At 36.6% G+C, this 20873-nt stretch overlaps 1 protein-coding gene across 1 annotated transcript in view; it reads right to left on the bottom strand.

Annotated features, from left to right (window-relative positions):
• Positions 1-20873, bottom strand: part of Ipo9 (Importin 9) — a 493522-nt gene that overhangs the window by 448896 nt on the left and 23753 nt on the right. The gene's annotated exons all lie outside the window — the stretch shown is intronic.

Genomic DNA, 20873 nt, shown 5'->3' on the forward strand with positions numbered 1-20873 from the left:
AATACCAGATATATATATATATATATATAGCAATGTTATGGTATATATCATCATCATCATCAGTCTTGGGACTGGTAACTCAGCAGCAATTTCCTCCATTCTGCTCTGTCATTGGCTTTCTTCTTAAACTGCTGATAACTCCTCAAACCCGTACTGTCTTTGACGTGGTCAAGAAAGCATTTCCTTGGTCTGCCTCTTCTTCTTTTCCCCTCTATTTTGCCTTCAGTTATTCTTTTCACAAGTCCATCATGTCGAAGTATATGTCCAAACCACCTATCCCTTCTAATTTTGATCGATTGAATTAGAGTTCTTGTTTCATTTATCTCTCTCGGGACTTGTTGGTTTGATTTTTTTCCTGTCCATTTTATTTTGTTCATGCGTCGCAAGCACTACATTTCAAAAGCCTCCAATCTTCTTACATCTTCTCTGCCAAGAATCCAGGTTTCACATCCATACAGTGCAATGCTCCATATCAATGTCTATACTAATTTTTTTTTTTCAATTGTAGGTTGAGGTTTCCTGTTAAAATGCTTTTCATCTTAGAGAATTGGGTTTTTGCATTGTTTATTCTTGATCTTATGTCTTCTCTTGTTCTGCCATCTTCTGTTATTAGGCTTCCTAAATATTTAAAGCTTTTCACTTGTTTTATTTGTTCCCGCTGATGTCTATATGCTGTGTATTGATAGGAATTTTGCCTGTAACAATGATTTTAGTCATTATCTGTATTGATTTTCATTTTATATTTTTCAAGGTTATTATTTAGGGTGTGTATATATATATATATATATATAGCTTAAGCTAAGATATATAACAAAGATCTGTATTTAAGTTTTGTATCCAAGAGAGAAGCTATTCAATACGCTACAGTTATATGGTGTCAATGGGGCATTATATCAAGCAATACTTAGTCTTTATTTGAGTTGTAAGTCAGCAGTTAGAATTGAAGGACGTACAGGAAGATGGTTTAATGTTAAATCTGGTGTGAGACAAGGATGTACATTATCCCCTCTGTTATTCATATCTATATGATCACATTGTGAAGGAAAGTTGTATTAAACCAGATATCAAAATTGGAGATGTTAATGTCAGCTCTTTGCTGAATGCAGACAATGTTATACTTCTAAATAAATCTGCTACAAGTCTGCAAGACTTGTAGCGGATTACTGGCCGTAGCTGGGGAACGAGTAAAACATTTCAGCTACTTAGGCACGATTTTTAGTGAAGATGGTAAATTAAATATGGAAATAGACAACAGAATCAACAAATCTGACATGGTAGAAAGTCAATTGAATAAATTTGTATGGAATAACAGAGAAATTAGTCGGAACACTAAATTAGCTGTATACAAGACAGTGTTCAAACCAGTTTTAACTTATGGTTCTGAGAGCTGGGTCAGAAGTAAAACACTTGATCAAAGACAAGAGACCGCAGATATGAGAGTCCTGAGAAAGATTAGGGGCACAAATAGATGGCATCAGTGGCAATATCATATTAAAAATGAGGATATTAGGAAAGAACTTGACATTGTCAGCATCCAGGAATGTATAAGCAGAGCTAATCTCAGGTGGTATGGTCACTTAAACAGAATGGGAGAGGAAAGATTAGCAAAACGTGTTCTCTGCCAGGATGGCAGGAAAACGACCCAGAGGAAGACCAAGATATAGGTGGATTGATACGGTAAAAAGCACCTTAGAAGATTGAAATATAAGATCTGATAATTTTGGAGTCTTGACAAGTAACAGACTGATTTGGAGGAAAATTGTAGATAGAAGGTTAGTAATGATGTAAATTTTTCATGTAAATTTTTCATCATATCCTGTACACCCCTTGAGGGTACATGGCAGGAATTTGATGATGATGAGATATATAAAATGGAACCCTTCTCTGAATGGCCGAAGTAGAAAGGTTAACTGTGTGTGATTCTTCTGATACCACAGAGATGGTATCTATTTTGCTGAATCCAGGAGTTGAGACTAAGGAGCTCCTGTTGTAAGGTGGCCTCAATGGAACTCAGTGGAATGGTGCAAGGAGTATGTTTTTGTGATGGCATATTTCAAATAATAATGCAAAGGATAATGATCTAGCATTTTATGTATGCATCTACCTACAAAAAAGTAGTTCTGTGATATGATTGATTTTTGTAAGTTGATCAGCTCAAATTTTGCAAGTCCAAATGGCAAAAAATATTTCCTTGTTTTTCCAGCTAAAATAGCAACCGTATTACAAAGATGCCATATCAAAATTAACTCTCCTTAAATCAGTCCCTTTATCAGACCTGTGGCTTTAAAGTAAATTTTAACTTTCCCAAGAAAATGAACTTTTAATGTAGTGTTATCGTCGTGATGAGCAAATGGCCTATGTATACAGTAAAACCCCGAAGTTACGTGGTAGGTGGGACCAACAAAAAGCAAGTAAGTCAAATTCGTGTAACTCGGGGTATAATTTTGCATGTAATTTATATATACAAACATACAAAATATTAGTTAATTGGGACCAAAAGTTTACAAAAAAAACATGCAAATATATTTTTTATTTTTTAATATTTTTTAAGAAATATAATCATAATTGTAGTTTTTCGTACATAAAAAAAAAGAAAGTTATTTCGATGTCGATGGTTTCATAAAATCTAATAGATTCGTCTAATGGCATAACGTCTTTTTCTTGTCATGCAAAATTCCTTCATAGCAAGCCAATGATTTTTTTATTCCTTGCCTTGTGGCTACAATTCGTTCCTCGTTAGAATCTATGTCCTCCAAAATCTGCAAACCTTTCTTAATTAAGCTGAGACCTTCTGTTAATTTTGTAATTGTCATGTGCTTTTTTGGTAAAACTGGATCTGAAGTTTCAGTCTCTTCAGTAGCAGTTTGCTCACACAAAGCACTACCAGCTTCTACTTTTAGCCTCTCAAAAATCAGCTTGGCTACATATTGTCGTTTGATCAACTGGACAATTTTTTACTCTCACTTGATTATCACACTATAATTTAAGCATCGTTTCCATCTTACCAATAATCTCATGACATTTACGAATTATGCTTGAATTCAGTGATTGGGCATTTTTCACAGCAGCGAGAATTCTTTCTTTATCTTTTATGATTGTTCTTACTGTGGATTCCTGTAGATCGAACTTCTTTGCTAGCTCACAAATTTTCATTCCGCCTTCAAAATCCTTAATAATGTTGAGTTTTGTTTCCAAAGTAAATGTTTTTCTTTTCTTGCCAGCTGTAGAAGAATCGGACTTGCTTCTTTTGGACAACATTATCTTTTATGTAATAAAATTTTTATCAAGAACATAACATTAAACAATTGCAAGGTTTGTAAACTATAAAAATCATGTATGAATGGAGACCGTGCAAAACACATCAGTGCTTGTTCACAGCATGTGCGACACTGGCAAATGCAGCCGGTGCCGGAAATATGCGACTAGTGGTGAGGCGTGAAGCAGGACAGGAATACATACATATAAGAAAATGCGTAACTCTGGATTCACATAAGTCAGAGTATTACTGTATATGTACAGAATTAGGAACCATGATAAGAACTTCACTATATAATAAGTAGGTGCAGTAATATTTTTAATTGGTCCAATGGACAAGCATCTTAGGAAGTTCATAAAATCAAGGCATGCCCATGACAATTGTATTCTTAACTGTAGACACAAGAAAAAAAAGTCAATGATTATGTTATCAATGATAGTAATATCTTCACATTGGTTCAGGATGTAAGAAGATATAAGAGAAGTAAAATTAGAAGTGTTTATCACGTAGTTTTAAGCAGAATAAAAAAGAAAATCATACTGAAAAAAATGTGTAAGAAAATTTTAAAAAGAATTGAAGTCAAGCAGCTTTTAGAGGAAAACTGTAATATACAAATATTATTCAAGAAAAAATGAATATCTGAAAACAAGAACTAAATCTTGGAGACTCACTGGCAAACTCTTAAGAAAGCATTGATTGATTCAGCTAAGGAGGCATTTGGTGAAGTTATGTGCAAGGATAAAAAAAATCAGCACTCCATGGCGGACAGAAGTTAAAGAGGCAGTCTTGGAAAAGAAGAAAGCATCAAACTCTGGGAGAGTACAGGGATAAATGGAAGAGAGCTAAATTATGCGTAAAAGATAAGAACAGGGAAGACAGATATAACGAACCTGACAAAATATTCTGGAGGCTACTGAAGAAAAAGTTTCAAAATGGAGAAAAGAGTACTGTAAAAAGATCAGAGATTATAAAAGTGATATATAAAAACTAAAGATAGAGATATTCTGGGTGTTTGGAATATTATCATCATCAGAGACCTCCAAGGTAGTCGATGACTCAATGAGGAAACATCATCACACTACCTGTCATACCTTCTCTTAAATTCACACTAGATGCACTCACTACATCAACAGGCAAAGTTGTTCTGCTCATTCACTGTGTGAGAGAGAGGGGGGGAAAAAAACTTATTCTTGCACTTTCTTAATGGTGTACACAAACTTCCATGGATGCTCTGCCCCTTGTCCTCTCCCCACCTTCCATATAACAAAAATTTAATCAACCAATATCCTATGATACTCTAAGAAGTTTAGATCGCTGTCATATCACATCCCTCTTTTTTCTGTTTACCATCTGCAGTGCACATACTTTCAATTTATCCTCGCAATCTACATTCAATGATCCCAATATCACCTTTATCACCAATATCACCCAATATATCCTTTCACCAGGTTCTTCATCCCCTCAAAATGCAGGAGACCAAATCTGTCACTGGTGGTCTAGGCATCACGTCCTCGTAAAGAGACAAAATGACTTTTTTATCCATATACATCAACATTAATTTCAGCATTACAACTATCCTATAAACTTTATTTGCAATTTTTGCTTTGTGACCTTTGAACTTAACTCCAAGATCCCTAGCCACATCAATGCCAACACATAACTTTACACTTCCTAACAATGAGTAAGAGCCATTATCATTTGTCCACAGTTTTAGCCTACTCAAATCATTCTTTAAGTTCTAATTATCAGAAGCATCTCTGATTGCCCTGCTTACTTTGTTACAACTATCCTATAAACTTTATTTGCAATTTTTGCTTTGTGACCTTTGAACTTAACTCCAAGATCCCTAGCCACATCAATGCCAACACATAACTTTACACTTCCTAACAATGAGTAAGAGCCATTATCATTTGTCCACAGTTTTAGCCTACTCAAATCATTCTTTAAGTTCTAATTATCAGAAGCATCGCTGATTGCCCTGCTTACTTTGTATCATCACAAAAAAATTGAACATCTCCTGTTGGGTCCGTCTCAATATCATTAATGTACAGATTGAAAAACAATGGCTCTAGGATTGATCTCCAGGGTACACTATTGGTCACCTTAAATATGATTTTTACCTCCCCACACACACACACACAACACAATATACCACTTTGTAATATTTGTCCACCAGCTACCTATTTATTAGTATTGATATCATCAAGGAGTCAAGGACTCGTCAAGGGAGACTGCAAATCACTCACACCAGATATCATACCTCTCTTAAACTCCTTCACACAAGCAATAGGCAAATTGTTCCATTCACTCATGGTTCTGTGAGAGAAAAATCTAGCTCTCATCCCTTTCTTAATGGCACAAACTTCCATTGAGACTCCCCTTGTCCTCTCCAAACCTACATTCCATATAATGAAAAGTTAGTTTCATCAGTGGATAACATATAACATCTTTTCAAAAGTTTATAAACATCTATCATATCATTCCTATCTTCGGTTTACCAGTGTCTACATGTAGTCCACATTACTCTCACTCTATCATCATAATCTACATTCCATAATTCCGATATCACTCTTCTTTGCAAACTTTCCACAGCTTCTTTATTCCTTCCAAGCCTGGAGACCAATCTGCACACAGTAGTCCAGGTGAAGTCATATCATTAATGAATATCTACAATCACCACCCACCACTCCAGAGCTACTGATAGATCAGTAGTTAGACAACAGTTTTTCCACCACCCTTGTCAATGGAACTATCCATTCTTTCCATTCCCATGGTATCTGTCTTGAGCTGAGATTCAAGTTACACAAACATATCAAGGGCCTTTGCATGGTCCTTGATATGTTTGTATGATATCCCATCTAGCCCTATCACTGAATTCTTATCCAGGTTATGCAACAGCTCTTGAGTCTCTTCATCCAGTGGAGTGATAGCATTGGCACCTTACATTTCCATAGTTGATAGATCTTAGCAAAGTCAGCACTCATCTGTATTCACTAAAATTATTCTATCGCATTCATTTTTTTTTCTTTTACATGCAGTATAACAATAAAATTCTTCTGGGTTGCCTTTAACCTACACAGAATTTCTTTACATGCTACAATTTAGCTTTCCATACAATACTCTTAACTTTTCTAGTCTACACTAATATATATTTCACAACTCCCTCACTTTATTCTCACAATATTCCTTCCACATCATCTTCTGATGGATCTCTTGCTTAATAAGGTTGCACATCCATTTCACTCCCATGCTGCTTTTTGTTTGAACTCTAGGGACACTTTCAGACACCAACTCATTTAAGCACATTTTCAAAGCTTCCCATGGATATCCTTCCCACTGGACTAAAGATATTATTCTCCCAAGTTCATAATTTGCAGTTTTGTAGTTCAGCATATAACTGTACTCCATCCTAATTGGAACATTGTTTAGTTATCTACTTCCCAAGGCAGTACAGCATTGTCACTGTCACCAACTGGTGGTAAACCCTTCCCATTCTTAACTAAGACCTTCTTCAGACATAAAGATCAAATCTAACACTCTGACTTCAAGTTCCTTTTTCACATGCTGCTTGAGAAAGTTGTCTTGCAACAGCTCAATAAATTCTCCTTCATTCTCAACAAGAGTTTTCTCTGCTACCCATCGATGTTTGGGTAACTGAAATCACCCATAATGATTACTTCTTTAGTAGTGATCCAGATAATCTGATGATGCATTTAATTGTTCCCAGTAGCTGAACCACCAGGTCTTTAGCAACATCCCAATATATATTTCATTCTGTTAGCTTTGACTTCACACTAGATTGCCCTAAACTCACTGCTACATCAGACATCATTACAATTACATAAGAAAAGTTGATATTAGATCCAAAATCATTTCAAAGCTGAATGTAGAAACTATCAAAGTTTCGTAAGTTAACCAGAGAGCTTGCAGGAATACATTCTGAGTTGCCTTAGTGCGGACTACATAAAAGACATAGACGCTGCCCAGGCATCTATATATTCGCCTTTAGTCCATTTTTGATAAAGTTTCACTGTTTCAAGCTGTTGGTTCTCTTCAGAGACGCAGAAATCTTAAGAAAGCAAAAACTCTCATTCGGTACTAAGGAACTTGACCTGTCAGAGAAATGTATTTTTCGTGAGTGAACTCTTGGTCGGAGCATAAAAGTAATTACTAAAATAAAGAGCCAAAAGGCTTCAGTTCGGCAATGTAAAGCCCACAAGCTCTCTGGTTAACTTACGAAGCTTTCATAGTTTCTACATTCGGATTTGAAATAATGCTGAATCTAATATCCACTTTGCTTATGTAATTTTACATCGCTGAACTGAAGCCTTTTAGCTCTTTATTTTAGTAATCATTACTATTATTGTTGTCATGAGTTTCTACCCTAACTGGACACACATTATGTGATATCATTAGTACTACTTTCCCCCTTCCTAAATATACTATACCCTTTATATTCAATTCCAGTTACTACATCTGACTCCGATAGCCTGATATATGGTAAATATATTACTTTTGCATTACTTCAATCATGGTATCTCTTCTGGGTCTGGCTCCCACTGATGAGACCTCAATAAAGATCGAAACCAGTCTGGGTAGTGGCCCTTACATAATGTATAGCGTTATATATGTCCGTAAGGATATGTGACTTGCATTATGAGATACTAAGGCAATTGATGTGAAGTCATTTGCCTCTATATACAAGTAGTCCAGTCGTGAAGTTACTTCACGCACAAACGTTTGCTTACACTTGGATAAAGGATGAAACCAAGAATATAATTTCTTGGCATCTTTAATTTATAGTATAACCAAGTGAAAAAACTTTCAATGTGATATAGTTATCTTGCAGGATGACTAATAAATTGGCAGTGTGTGTGTGTGTGTGTGTGTGCGCGCGCGCGCAAAGGACAATGGTTATCGATTTAATGTTGTAAAATGTAAGGTAATCCACTTTCAGGATGAAAAGATGACATGCTTTGTATCATATTGATGGTACTAGATTACAGAAAATTGATGAGACTAGGGGTCTGGGGGTGATGATGGATAGAGATTTGAAATTCAGATCCTCTGTATGAGTTGGCAAAATAGCTCAGAGGATCGCTCAAATGTTGAAGAACACACTGACTAGTAAAGATAGGGAGGTTATTCTCTCTTTTTAAGGTATGATTCAATCAAATGTTGACTACTGTGCACAGATTTGGTCCTGCATTTCTAGGGGACTGGGAGGTGGTGGAGAAGATTCAGAGATGAGTGACAAAGCTTGTGGCAGGTCTGTGAAATGTTTCCAATGAAGATAGACTGAATTTGTGTGGGCTGCAGAGTTTAGCTGGCAGAGGAGAGGGGATATGTTAGAAACTTTTAATGTTACTAAAGGGATTTGATAAGACTGACACAAAAGAAATTTTTCAATACATAAGAGTAGGAACAAAAAGGGATCACACTTAGAAGTTGTCTAAGAGTGTGGTTAGTAATGGGTGCAGACTAGGTTCTTTACTTGGCGAGTGGTGAATGAATGGAGTGCCAGAGGTGGTTATGAGCATCGCAACAGTGAATAAATTTAAGGAGGTGTATAATAGGTATCTTGTTAATGGATGCCTATTATACACCAGTAAAGGTGGTATAATAACCTACTTGTCTTGGATTGTCAGGATATTCCTCAGTAACCAAGTAATTCGATGAGCTGCTTTAGCCACTTTTGCAATATGCCGTCTAAACTTTAACTCCCTATCCACAAACAGCAATTTCCTCAGTACAGTTCCATCAATGCTTTACATATCTGGTAATATTTTCATCCCAAAATGCATAACCTTTGCCACATTAAACTGACATCCATTCTCCTTTGCCCAGACTGCCAGTCCATCCAAATCCCACTGCAGAATTTTAACATCATCTTTATTAACTATTATCTATTCAATTTTACATCATCAGCACACAACTAAATAGTGTCTCTCATATCCTTTCCTACATCATTAATGTACCAATTAAATAGCAGTGGTGCAATAACAGAGCCATGTGACTTGCAACTAGTCACAGGTTCTACTGGAATCTACTCCAGAATAAACTATTCTCTGATATCTCTCCATCAATCACTCTCTTATCTGCTTCACCAACTTTATATCCTTTCCCATGTGCTTCAATTTACTGATTAGAATTCCATGTGGTATCCTGTCCTCAAAGGTCGAAACCGATCTGGGTAGTAATCCTTTCCATAATGCATAGCATTTTACACACCCATAAGGATATGTGCTTTGCATTATGGGATACTAAGACAAGTGATCAGAACTTATACCACCTTTACTACGAGTTGTCCCAGACCTGAAAATATTTCAGACATAAACTTTGTTTGCTTACACTTGGATAAAGGATTAAACCAAATATGTAATTAATCCCGCAGCTGTATTTACATCACCTAGGTTATTGAAGAAAAAATGAAAGAGTTTGAGAACAGGAATCAAAACTTGGAGATTCAGTGGCAAACTGAAGAAAACATTGATTGATTCTGTCAGAAAGGCATGTGGTAAGGTTGTCTGCAACGATAAAAAAATCAGAACTCCCTAGTGGACACAGGAAGTTAAAGAGGCAGTGAAGGAAAAGAAGAAAGCATATCAAAAGTTCCTGTCAAATAAGTCAGCTTGTGTTCTTAGAGAATACAGAGACAAATGCAAGAATGCTAAACACTGTGTAAAACTAGCTAAACAAAAGTCATGGGAGGACTTTGGCAAGAATATAGAAAATAAATATCAAGAAAGTGGCAAAATATTCTATCAAAATATCAGATTTTCACTTTATGACAAATAATTGAGAAATCATGGGAATATAACAAAGATCTGTATTTAAGTTTTGTAGATCTGTAAAAGGCATATGAAAAGGTGCCAAGAAAGAAGCTATTAAAAACACTACAGTTGTATTGTGTCAATAAGGCATTATATCAAGCAATACTTAGTCTTTATTTGAGTTGTAAGTCAGCAGTTAGAATTGAAGGATGTACAGGAAGATGGTTTAATTTTAAATCTGGTGTCGGACAAGGATGTATATTATCCCTTTCTTTTAGTGTTACATGGTGATCAGCATTCGTTTTAGAAATTATGGCCTTTACAACTGTGTTATAAATAACTACTTTAATTTCCCAACGTTTTGACCTTCATATGAAGGTCATCATCTGGAGTATATACAAATATACAAGGACAAGCTGAGTTACATTTCACACAGTAAGATAAAGAAACAATGATTTGATCACTGGTTATTCTACTGGCATGACCTCCAGTAAAAAAAATAAAATAAAATAAAAATAAAAAAATAAATTAATTTAAAAAAAATAAAAATAAAAATGAATTATTTAGAAACTACATCAAAGTTAAATTCTATTTAAGATAACATGAGAGAAACATTCTTTCTTATAGTTTTCTTACAGTAACAATGATGTCCTATTTTTAACATTACAATTGTTATATTAGATTTAGGATTCTGGATTATCTACAGTCCTGTTTATAGTTAACTCTTAGGGAGAAAGGTTCCATGGGTAGAATATATGCCTTCCATATGCTTGGGATTTTTAGACCATCATTATTGTTCAGATTAGGGTGGTTGATAAGAATCTCACAGGTTTCCTTAAATTTTAATTCATACCATGTTTTGGTGTGATGTAAACAACTGGTGTTTTCCCAGTCAATCCTATGTAAAGTATTCAGGGCATGATCAGAAAGGCCAGCTTCACCATAGTTATATTTAATGTATCGTTTATGTTCCTTTTGTCTTATAGGAATTGTGCATCCTGTTTTCCCTATATATGGTAGATTACAGGGCGCAATAAATACGGTATACTCCAGGGTGTGCCAGCGGAAGGAGTGGGTCTTTGGATGAGTTGAGTAAGCTTTTTAATTTTGCAGGAGATTTAAAGGTGGCTTTGAGGTTGTATTTCTGCAGTAGTCTGTTTATTTTATCTGATGTCCCTTTAATGTAAGGAATGGTTATAGTTTTATTGTAGTCTGGTTTATCTTTGTTTTTTTATTGAGGTTTTGTAGAGAATTTTGTTAATAGTGTTTCGGCTGTAACAATTTTTTAGAAAAGTACTGCTGATAACTTTAAGTTCATCTTTCAGCACTTGTTCATTTGAGCAGATCTTCAAAGCCCTGTTTTTTAGAGTATTAATGACACCTAGTATTTGTGTTGGGTGGTGGTAGGAGTTTATGTGTATAAATTGGCCAGTATGTGTTGATTTCTGGTAAACAGTCAAGGAAAGACTGCCAGAAGGAAGACGTGTGACCAGTGTATCTAGAAACAGAAGTGTGTTCCGTTTTTCATTCTCAATTATGAACTTTATGCGTTTGTTTAGGTGGCTAAGGGAAGTGTCTAGTGTCTAGCAGCCATGGGGCCAGATCGAGAAAACATCATCAACGCGTATCAAGCCAGACTTTGGGTTTTAAAGGAGAGGAATCTAGAGCATGTTGCTCAAAATGTTCCATATAAAAGTCAGCAATGGGAGTGGGGGGGGGGGGATAATAGCGAGCCCATGGCTGTACCTACTATTTTCAATGCTTTTGCCTATTTTCATTGTCTTTGTCTTGTTATTGCTGACCTTCATACCAAATCTATTACAACAGTTATTCAATTTAGTCAGGGAATCTTGCACTGGATTTATTTAGAAGTATAACATCGTCTGCATAAAGTAAAGAGCTGAGATTAACATCTCCAATTCTGATATCAGATTTAATACCACTTTACTTCTTAGTGTGATCCATACAGATAATGAATAACAGATACAGGGTGTTCGGGATAAATTTGACAGTTTCGTAAGGAAAAAGAAAATCTTCTTTGTATCTATTAAATTTAATGAATTGACAAAAAAACATTACAGGCAGAGTTAATTACAATACTATCAACAAGATTTACTCAAAATAACCACCATTAGCATCGATCACAGCTTCAATTCTGCTTCGGAACCTCGAACAAGCTGATGCTACAGTCTCCCTGGGAAGGGCCGCAAAAACTGTTTTAATTTTATCCATTAACTGGGCTTTTGTATTACTGGAAGTGCGATTGGTGTCTTTTTCAACTGCGCCCCATACAAAATAATCCATGGGGTTAAGGTCTGGGGAGTTTGGAGGCCAAACATTTGGACTGGTGAAGTCGTAGAAATTTTCAGACAACCATTTTTGACTTTTCCCAGAGGTGTGGCAAGGGGCCGAATCCTGCTGCCATACATACGGCCTACCATTGGCTACCCTTGTTATCCAGGGCTTGACTACAGTTAGCAACTCCACGAACAAAGCCCGAATTCCAATGCCAGGGTTCTTCAACACCTGTTCCTGCAGATTTGCGAGGAATTCTGCTGTACGAACGCAATCAGATCGTCTGCTAGGGATCTTTCTTCTTGCTACATCCTCGTAGTCACCATTGCAAGTCTATAGTTCATGCCTGATTGTTTTTACTGTATTCAGGGAGCATTGGGCAGCAGTCGTAATATCCTTATTTTGATGGCGGGCACGAATCATCATGATACAAGTTATTCTCTTCCATGATTCAGGTGGGTTCCAGCTATCCATCCTTTCTGACATCTTGTATATGAATGAAGAAGGGTCCAAACTTTTAAATGAAGAGAAGTGTGTGTTAATACATGTAACTTACGGAAAAATATAATTAATTATAAATATGTCAAATTTATCCCGAACACCCTGTATATAATGTACTTTCATTTTAGAAATTATGGACTTTACAACCCTTTACAAAGTTATTTATAACTCTTTACGTGTTATAAATAACTATTTTAATTTCCCAACGTTTCAACCTTCATATTAAGATCATCGTCTGGAGTATATACAAGGACAAGCTGAGTTACATTTCACACAGTAAGATAAAGAAACAATGATTTGATCACCGGTTATTCTTTACTTTATGCGGACAATGTTATACTTCTAAATAAATCCAGTACAAGCTTGCAAGATTCCCTGACTAAATTTGAATAACTGTTGTAATAGATTTGGTATGAAGGTCAGCAATAACAAGAAAAAGACAATGAATATAGGCAAACGCATTGAAAATATCAACTGTGTTGCGAATGGAGAACCTATAGAACAAGTAAAACATTCAGCTAATTAGGCACAATTTTTAGTAAAGGCAGTAAATTAAATATGGAAATAGACAACAGAATCGACAAAGCTGACATGGTAGAAAGTCAATTGAATAAATTTGTATGGAATAACAGAGAAATTAGTCGGAACACTAAATTAGCTGTATACAAGACACTGTCTTGTATACACTGTCTTGTATACAAGACAGTGTTCAAACCAGTTTTAACTTATGGTTCTGAGAGCTGGGTCAGAAGTAAAACACTTGACCAAAGACAAGAGACCGCAGATATGAGAGTCCTGAGAAAGATTAGGGGCACAAATAGATGGCATCAGTGGCAATATCATATTAAAAACGAGGATATTAGGAAACAACTTGACATTCTTAGCATCCAGGAATGTGTTAGCAGAGCTAATCTCAGGTGGTGTGGTCACTTAAAACAGAATGGGAAAGGAAAGATTAGCAAAACAAGTGTTTTCTGCCAGGTTGGCAATAAAAAGACCTAGAGGAAGATCAAGATATATGTGGATTGATACAGTAAAAAGTGCCTTAGAAGATAGAAATATAAGATCTGATAATGTTGATCTTGAGAGGTAACAAATTGATTTGGAGGTGTCACGTAATAATAATAATGATTAATAATTTATTATATAATTAATAAATATATTAAATAATAAATATTATTAACAAATATAGCATAGTAATAATAACGATTATTTTTATCATTACACCCTCTATGGAGTCAGCAGAATCATTATAGGATTTTCATGACAACATATTTATCATACCGAATCTTAAAATCCTTAACACTCCATGAATTATTGGATCTACAGAGGACAGCACATGCCCATCTAGAGCTTAAGCATAGGATCTCCTGTATGTCTTTGACATCCTATTCTATAAGTTGATTTTTCTGTTTGTCCATAATATGGGAAACACAGTTAAGTGAATGATATAAACACTTGAGTAATTGGAGAATCACATTATGGCTTCACAAGCATGTTATCTTTTGGTTTAGAGGTACTTATTTTGAAATTACTATGGATTTTTGCTATCTTGGTTCTAAAGCAGATGAATGTCTATGAGGGCAGGGTGAGTGAGTGAGTGAGTGAGTGAGAGAGAGAGAGAGAGAGAGAGTGAAAAAAAATCTTTTAATTTTATCGTCATCAGTTTTGCAGGATGCTTGTGAATGTCCAACTAACAGGTCAATGTCCAGACTGGAAAGCCAATCCAAGGCCTCATCCGTCACCTTGTGGATGTCCAGTAGGCCACCACTATGAAATTGGCACCTTGGGCAATCGTTCACAATATGAGTAATCGTCTGAGCCATGGGAGAACAATCAGAATAAGGATGGTCGCACATCCCCCCCCCATTTATGTAGTAGGTAGCCACATCTGCCCTGGTTAGTTCTGATCCTGTTGATTGATGACCAAATCTTCCTAGGAAAAACCAGGCTGCAGAGCACAGGGATCTTCTACCAGGAAGCTGTTTGTTGGGAGATTGTTGGACCAGTATTCTCTCCACATGTCAGGTCTTGATGGCAGGGTAGCTGAAGAGAGTTTTACCATGGTCCAGAGAGAGGCTTTCTAGATTTTAGGCGAAAACTAGGTGGATTTATAAGTCTGGTGCAGGGGACAGGAGTGGGTTGCTCATTACTTCATTAAATTCTTTAAACAAGGCTTGTCTTCTCCGTATGTTTGGTGGAGCAATGTTAGATAGGACAGGCAGCCAGGAGAGAGGGGTGCTTCTCACTCTCCCACTAATTGTGTGCATGGTAGAGTTTAGCTGAGTGTCTATAATGTTAGTATGAGCACTTCTTTCCCAGACAGGGGCACAATATTCTGCTGCAGAGAATGCGAGGGCTAGTGCAGACAGCCTTAGGACTTCTGCACCACAACCCCAGGTTGTTTCAGCTAGCCTTGAAATGATATTGTTTCTCGTTTTAATTTTGTTGGACAGGTTGGTGATGTGTCTTTTATAGGTTAGGCTTCTGTCCAGGCTCACTCCAAGATATTTTGGGTGGGGCTCGTGCTCTACCATTTTTCCACAGAAAGAAAGGTTGAGGTGTCGGTTCACCTCTGCATTGTTCAGGTGAAATACTGTGGACACAGTTTTTTTGTTGGATTTGGTTTCAAGTACCACTGCTTGAAGTACTCTTCCAGGATGTTCAGGTCTGTGTTCAAGGTTGATTCCAGGTTGGCAAATGAGGTAGATTGATGTAGGATTGCTAGGTCATCAGCGTACATATACCAGCTGGTATGTGGTAAGTCGTACACGTAGATGTTAAAAAGTAAAGGGAGGGATAACACAGAGCCCTGAGGGAAACCGTTGTGAAGGAATCTGGGCCTGCTCTTTTTTTCCACCAATATGGACCCGGATCTTTCTGTTGGAGAGAATGGATTCAAAAAGCTGGAAAGTTTTTTTGCACCTTATAATATTTCCTAGCTCAGGATCAGGGGTCTCCTCCTGATCCAGACTGTGTCAGGATCAGGAGGAGACCCCTGATCCAGACTGTGTCATAAGCTGATGTTAGGTCAATGAAAGTGGCTCCTGATTTAAATTTCTTCTGGAAGCCTGCTTCAATCTGTGTTGCCAGGGCCAGGACCTGGTCACAGCAGCTTCTTCCTGGCCTGAAGCCAGCTTGTTCAAACGGGAATGCTCTTTCGATGAGTGGTGAAATTCTTTCAAAGAGCTTAAAGGTGGAGCAAAGCAAGGAGATAGGTCATAGATTTTATCATTTGGATCTTTCCCTGATTTGGGCATTGCAATTATTTTGGCTTCCAGTCACAGATTTGGTAGTTTACCAGTCACTATAATTTCTGAGAAAAGGGTGGGCAGCCATGTTTGGCCATGTTGACCAAGAGGTTTTAAAAACTCAGGGTGGATACCATCCACTCCTGCAGCCTTGCCATTCTTGGTGAGTTTTAAGGCTACCTGTACCTCCTCCCGAGATACTGGGTGTACAAGTTCAGGACGCTCGGGTCCCGTCTTTAGGATTTGTCTGATGGAAGATTGTTCAGCAATTTTCCTGATAAAGAGCTGGGATGTATTTTGGAGGTTTTCAATAAATGACTAGATATTTGATCAGGAGTTATCTCTGTTGTTTTGTGTGATGTTGGTTCAGCTCCACCTAATTTTCTTGGAAGTGACCAGCTTTTCGGGCTAGATGTGGTGAAATCGAGTTCATGGATGGTTGAGATCCATCTTTCCTTTCTGTTTTTATCCAGGGTTGTTTGAGCTCCTTAGCAACATTTGGGTCTTCTGTTTCCTCATATTTGGTTAAAAGTTCCACTGTTTCTCTACTCCAGCATGGAATATATTGTTTTCTGTAGCCTCTAGGAATAGAGGCTTTGGCTGCAGTTTTGATTAGTTTGACAAATCTAGGATAGCAATTAGGAGTGGGTGGAATTGCTCTAATAGTTTGCTCAATTTGTTTCTGAAATGCATTCCAGTTGGACCTACGATGGTTCCATCTAACGACTGGTGTTCCACTGATGACTCGAATTGATGTGCCTGTTTCTATTAATGGAGGACAATGCTGACTATTAGGGAATCTGTTGAGTATGGTTCTGGTTGTTGGTAGAGGGTGGTCTTCAGAGTCTTTAGTGACTATGCATAGATCTGGGGGTGTAGGTTCTGTTCCATCTGGCTGAGTGGAGAGTGCCCTCCTGCTTAGCATCGTAAATCAAATACAGGTTGTATGTATCCATCCAATTAACTAGATTATTACCGTCCCAGTTGTTAGAGGAATAGCCCCACATGGTGTGATGAGAGTTGAAGTCACCAACATGGATAGCAGGATGAGGTGGTGGCCGGTCCATCTGATCAGGCCAGGATTGCAATGGTGGTTTGTAGACATTGCAGATAGTGGTATTTTGAACTTTACTACCTATGGAGTATTCTGTATCAGGTACACATTGGGTTATGTCCTTGAGGCCAGGCTGGATGTAAGTTGCCAGGCCATGCTTGTGATGGCAGTTATAAGATACGAGAATTAGGCCTGAGATCTTTAGTCTGTTGAGAGCACATGGGTTTCCAGGAGAACCAAGACATCAATTGCTTTTGTCTTTGGCTATTTTACCAATGACTTCGGCTTTAGATTTAGATAGTCCTATGTTTAGCTGCAGCATATTTTTCGAAGCTTGCCCTCCACCCAAACAAGCAACGCGATCCTTGTTATTCCAGACGACGATCAAGCCGGCATGGAGCTTTTTAAGTTTTGAATTCATCATAGTTGCTGTAAGTGGTCCAGGAGGCTTGGTACCTTTGGATGCCTTGTTTGAGACATTAGCTTCATGTTACCTGTGATTCATCTCTGGGACTTCTTAATTAATCTTTAACAATATGTAAGGAGGATTAACCTAAGATGATATGGTGACTTAAACATACAGGGTAATGAGAATAACATAACTTGAATTTGAAGGGAAAAAAATGGCAGTGAAAGACCAAGAGGAAATCAAGAATTGTGTTGGTAGCGTAGGTGACAAAAAAGTATCTTAAACAAATCTGAAGACAATGCTATCAATGATAACATAATTAATAATGCTTTTTGTTGTGTGTATATATATTTGTTCTTTCCACATGAATTTACCAATATCACATTTTCATTTTTATGGTGGAAAAATGATGCTAATGTCCTGAGCAGATACATTATTATTAGATTTGAATTTTTTATTTTTTTTTTTTTTACAAATTTTCCCAAACAACTCTCGCTTATGTCTAGGATTCCTTTCCTATTTAGCTGTTTAGGTCTCCAAGAAGAAGAAGAAATACTTTCATTTTTATGTTGTCTACCATCTCTAATGGCTTGGAAAACTCTGCTTCTTTTCTAGGGGACCCTTCTATGGGACCATGCAAACAAATAAGTCATTGTCCCATTGCCCAATTTGAAAATTACTTGCATCACTCTACATGAAAGTGATGGTCATTCATTTGTTCATGTTTAGTGTTGAAAACTATGACTATAGCTTTTCTCTTTGTTTAAATGTATAAATCAAAGTTATTTTTAGGACGTCATATTCTTAATCTACATAACACATCATAACATGATTTTTCTCCAATTCCTCTGCTAGTTCCACATCTTTTTTCACTGAAATTTCTTCTGTTAATGATGTGCCTACATTCAATTCTAAAGGTTGTTCACAGCTGACTTTTCACTCTTTAACCTGTTTGTTTTCCCTGACAAAAAGGAAAGAAGGTACATGATATCGGCTTATGTTATGACACTGATGCAATATGGATCAGTTAAGTTCCAAACTGCCACTCCATACTTAGTCAGCATTTATTCTAAATGAAAAAGAAAAGTATAGAGTGCCAGTTTGGAATATATGTAGAAAACTAATAATATATATAACTAAAATATATATGTAGAAAACTACTACTAATAATAATAATAATGTATATCATGAAAAAGTGAAGACTGGACACTGCTTTAGTAACTCCATTCATCTAGCTTTAACCTTTAAGGGATGTAACTGTAAAAGCTAATCATATGTGAATTTTTTCAGATATAGTTTAGAAAATGATTACATTTTCTAAACTATATCTGAAAAGAATATTTATTTTCATATATAAATAAGATGGCACTGCCTTTGAGGGAAAACATGGCACATATCCAGAGGTGATGCAGGCAAGGAGATCTGAAGGGGATCCCAACTCATGGAATCCATACTAATAGTTACTGATTAGTTTTGAGTTTTCCAGATGTTGAAAGTTGACCTTCGATAATTCTCTCCATTACCATAGACATCATGAAAATGAGAGCAATATATTGGTCAATAGCCTGATAGCAGAGGTGATTCAGACATCAGCCTTCTTTCCCTGGAAATGGCAGGATTGCCTCCATGCTGTGGTGTGGGTACAGTGATGAGATCAAAGGATAGGCACGAAAGCTTTGGAGTGCTTTTTGAACATAATTTCTGGGATACCATCGAGACCAGCTTATTCTACTAAAGATTTCTGAAATGGCCTTAAAATTCTGCTTTATTTGATATACCAAAAGTCAAAGGGGACACATGCAGATATAAACAAATCATAATGCTTTAATAAATGCATTGTGGAAACACTTAATTTTTGGCAGAAAGCGAGTGGTATTTTCACTCTTTTAAAGAATTAATATGTTTTCCTAATAAGAAGCAACTTCTAGATGTGTACCAGTGTTCCTGTTCATTCCACAGACAATCACTATGATTCAAGTCTATGCTCTGTAGTGCAATGTTCTGATGTTACTGGCTCAATTACAATCACTGTTTTGTGACAAAGATGGACATTGTACTGTAAGATGTAAAAAAGCAGTCACATAAAAATAAAATTGCAAGACACACACACACATTACCCAGAACACCAGTGTAGGATCTAGTACTCACAAATTCATATGATACAATTGGTGAACCTAATCTGTAGCCTCATATCATTTGCACCAATCTTCCAAATTTCAATACTAAGGCAACAAAACACATTTAGGTAAAAGCCGTTCTCCAGCACCTGCCATATCCACATAATTCGAAGAGACTGCAAAATACTTTACTACACAGGAATGATTTCCATTACCTCACACTCTAAGGTCAATGTGTCTTAGTACCACAGTTGTTAACAAAGGATTGTGTGCTACAGCTTTTCTGTGAAAATGCAGGATGTGCAGCTATTAGCTCCTGTTAATCAGTATTTGAGGATTAACTAGTCATATTTCACTGAATCACCTGTGGACTTCATTTTTTTCAGCTTTCAGCTAGCTGTTAAGACTCTGTAATGTGCCAAAAATATTTAAGTGGAATGCTTAAACACACACACACACACACACACACACACACACACACACACACACACACACACACACACACACACACACACAGGTAGTCTCCTTAAACAATATTCAAATGCGACTATGAACTTTTATGAGAACGCATCATATAAAATAAAAATAATCATTTTTATAGGCCACAAAATTTGTGTATTGCATTGAAGTATCATTTGCTTGCAAGTGATACTATATAATACTTAAGCTGTTTGTCATACTCATGTTTTTTTGTGGATGTGTAATTTTTAGATAGGTCATTCGTGACTTATTGTAAGATGTACAGGTATACAACAAATTTTTTTGGCACCCTTGATTCCAGAGCCTTGCTGAATTAGTCATTTTGCTTGACCAACCTAGGTCATGTGATAATTCATCAGTACACCTCTGACTCACTAATTATATATCTTTCTCTCATTTTTTGAAGCACCATGGATCTAGAAACTTAAATATTAAATATAAATTAAATGTGCCTTAAGTAATTAAATGAAATACATCAGGATTAAGAACAATATAATTTTAGAGTGAGTATAATGATCAACAACAACAACAACAACAACAACACTTCATCAATTCAAAGTTCGTCAACCCGACCAAATTTTCTTCATTAAGCCTACCTGTTGTATCCTTGGTGGCAGGTCACATTTTTTGCATACTCAAGCAACTCATGAACAACTTCTTCCTCCTTTCCTTTGATACAATGAATCCTGTAAAGTCATAAGCATTTTCATCAGGAAAGTTATCTAACATCTAGACAG

Source organism: Typopeltis vanoorti, chromosome 3, assembly GCF_054136105.1.
Source record: "Typopeltis vanoorti isolate ZY-2024b chromosome 3, IOZ_Tvanoo_1.0, whole genome shotgun sequence".
Taxonomy (NCBI): domain Eukaryota; kingdom Metazoa; phylum Arthropoda; class Arachnida; order Uropygi; family Thelyphonidae; genus Typopeltis; species Typopeltis vanoorti.